The following is a 3,368-nucleotide window of genomic DNA, read 5'->3' as shown; positions in this document are numbered from 1 at the left end:
ATGACCTCTATTTATTTCCTTTGGCAAGAAACACAGAAAGAGGTCCTTAGTCTTTTCCTTTGCTGCTTCTTCTTTCACCTTCTCCCTGACCTGTCTTCCCACACCATGGCTACTTCTAGACCTCCTCTCGATCAAGGAAAGCAGGGGGCCATGTAAGTCCTGCAAAATCATTTGGTTTGGCCCTGCCACAGCATTAAGAGTTAGTTAATTAAATGTTTGAACAAATATAGCAGGCTAATTCAAAGAATAGAAACAAATGAGTAAACAATGACTAAAATATAAAATCTGCAATAAAGTACTGTTTTGTAACTAAGCATGGTGCAATATTGGTATGCCATGCTGAGCATAAATGATACTTTAGATCATTCAGCTTCATTTTTCAGTAACCTAGGGAAATTATCTTTACAGCAAAATGCATAGTTTGGGATGTGTTTGCATAAAAATGAAGAGATAATATCTAAATCCAGGTGGAAATGGATAGCCAGAGCCAGAGGACATGAAAAAAAAAATAGAAAGCATGAGAAAAATGAGTTTATTTTTTTGTTTGTTTATTTTTTTTAAATATGGAACGCCTCACGAATTTGCATGACATCCTTTCACAGGGGTCATGCTAATCTCTGTATCGTTCCAATTTTAGTATATGTGCTGCCGAAGAGAGCACAAGGACTTTATTTTTAAATGCCAAGAAGATCATGGGAACCAAAAGGACAGGAGAAATGGGACAAGGAGCGAAAGATGAACAAGTAATAGAGGAGGGATACCCTGACACTCATCCGAAGTCAACTTGCCATGAACCAAAGGGCACTCACTCAAGGAGCAACATGAAGGATTGTTTTGAACCACCAAATAGATTTTGTGTGATATACACAACATAATAGTAAGGTTTGATTTCTACTAGCAAATTGCTTATTAATTCAATAAACACTTACAGGTGTTTATTCAATAATTATTATTCATTAATTGTCTGACAATGTTAATTGCCAGAGATTGAAAGATGAATAAGACAGAGTCCAGAGCTGACTTTAAAATATTCTGTTTGGTGGGGAAAACAAAAAAAACAACAACAAAGACTATATGCCTTGAAGGGTAAGGGCTAACAGAGAGCTATCATCCAGCATGGGTGGCATCATAGCCGAGTAAACTCAGATGCTGGTATTTGATCAGTTTCAGGGTCAGTTTTCCAAAAGGAAAAATGAGGACCCATGTCTTCTAGGCGGAGGCATCTGCCAGAGTTAGGAAGACCTGGGATGAAATTGTAGTGTCCAAAAGGCAGAAGTCTGGAGGTGTGCTAGGTACAGGTAGGGGCAATGGGTGGAAGTGACAAATGTTAAGATAGATATGAAGATATGTAGGGACTAGACCATGATGGAGCCAAAGACGTGATTTTATCCTGAAGTTTCTTGGGATTCCTGAAAGATGTCTGAGGAATCAAGCCGATGGTATCATGAGATTTCCTCTTAGAAAAAAAAAAAAAAAAAAAAGACCAAGCAAGAAAATGAGGTGAACTAGAGAAGACAGATAAAAGGGGGATGGGAAATAATCAGGAGGCCTTGTCAATAGTTAATTAAAAGAGATGAGATAAAAATCCAGCTGTGATAGAAATAATCTAAATATGCGCGCACACACACACACACAAAAAAAGACATGTTTATTCAAGCCAGCATGTATGGTCATTTCCTAACAATTAAGTATCAGGCTTTCCATTGGGATGATAACCCTTTATTTCCCCATTGTTCCTATGGACACATTTGATTCAACTTACATCATTTTTACCTATAGAGTTAGTATCAGGAATTAACTGATTGGAACATGAGGACAATCTAAACCAATTATCTGTCTCATGGAAACCAGGGGCCGGCCTGGTCTGGATCTCACCCAGTGCGGGTGGGACCAGCTGGGTCTGGGTCTCACGCGATTTTGAGGCTCCACAGGTGGGCGGCAACTTGACTCTGGGTCCCGGGGCATGCCCAAGACTCTGACAGGAGGAAGATTTTCATATACATTTTACTAATTTTCTTTCATCTCTGATACTCCTATTATAGAGAAAGAGCAAATACATCTTGAGCTCCTCCAGCAATAAGAGTACAACAGCTTACCATCCCAGGTCCTCACTGAAATAATTACACACTCACAGATTTACTTCAAGGAAAAGAGAAGTGAAGCCAGAAGGTTCACAATGACTGTTAAATATTTAGGTATATGTATTAACTATTGATTGTTTTCATAAAAAGTAAGTTTGCGCCGAAACCGGTTTGGCTCAGTGGATAGAGCGTCGGCCTGAGGACTCAAGGATCCCAGGTTCGATTCCAGTCAAGGGCATGTACATTGGTTGCAGGCACATCCCCAGTAGGGGGTGTGCAAGAGGCAGCTGATCGATGTTTCTCTCTCATCGACGTTTCTAACTCTCTATCCCTCTCTCTTCCTCTCTGTAAAAAAAAATCAATAAAATATATTTTAAAAAAAGAAAAGTAAGTTTGCATTTTTACAAGGTAGGACCATTCAAAATTGACAAACAGAAAAGTTTATAATAAATATATATAAATAAAGTAAATTAATTATTAAATCAGAGTCATTTAGGAAACACTACAGGGTATTAAAAAGGAAAGAATTAGGTCTCCACGTGTTAACATAGATAGCTCTTAAAAATACAAATGTAAATATATATCTATCCTATCTAATAAAGAGGGAATGTGCAAATTGACCATCACACCATCACAAAGATGGCAGCACCCACAGCGGAGGTGGGGTTTCCGTACACAAGATGGCTGTACCCACAGTGGAGGCTGAGTTCCCATAACGAGCCTTAACGAGCAATCAGCAGGGACCTGAGGCTGTATGGTGCTGGGCTGGGCCAGGGGACCTGAGGCTGTACCCTCTGCCCAGCAGGGCTTGACAGGGGACCTGAGACTGCATCCCCCACCAGGCGGGGCTTAACAGGGGCCCTAATGCTATGCCCTGGCACTGGGTCAGGAGACCTGAGAGTGCACTGGGGGATCTGAGGCTGTGCTCCCAGCCCAGCGTGCACCGGGGGATCTGAGGCTGCGCCCCCCCACCCGTCACTGGGCCCGGGGACCTGGGATTGCACCCCCCCACCCTGCAGGGCTTGATGGGGGACCTGATGCTGCGCCCCCACCTGGCGGGTCTTGACAGGGTACCTGAGGCTGGGACCCCCCGGCAGGGCTTGACAAGGGTGGGGCCAGCCAGGTCTGGATCTCGCCCATTGGGGTGGGGCCAGCTGGGTCTGGGTCTCGCGCAATTTTGAGGCTCCGTGGGTGGGCGGGGACTTGACTCTGGGTCCAGCAGCGTGCCCCAGACTCTGACAGAAGGAAGATTTTCATATACATTTTACTAATTTTCTTTCATCTCTG

The 3,368-nt window shown here is 43.0% G+C and overlaps 1 non-coding gene across 1 annotated transcript; it reads right to left on the bottom strand.

The window, feature by feature from the left end:
* Positions 1 to 557: 557 nt before the first annotated feature.
* Positions 558 to 661, bottom strand: LOC114235214 (U6 spliceosomal RNA). Its single transcript, XR_003621389.2, has one exon. It is a non-coding gene; the product is annotated as a U6 spliceosomal RNA (small nuclear RNA).
* Between the last annotated feature and the right edge of the window lie 2,707 nt (positions 662 to 3,368).

This window comes from Eptesicus fuscus, chromosome 4 (assembly GCF_027574615.1).
Source record: "Eptesicus fuscus isolate TK198812 chromosome 4, DD_ASM_mEF_20220401, whole genome shotgun sequence".
Lineage (NCBI taxonomy): Eukaryota > Metazoa > Chordata > Mammalia > Chiroptera > Vespertilionidae > Eptesicus > Eptesicus fuscus.
This window is presented reverse-complemented; position numbering and strand designations above follow the sequence as displayed.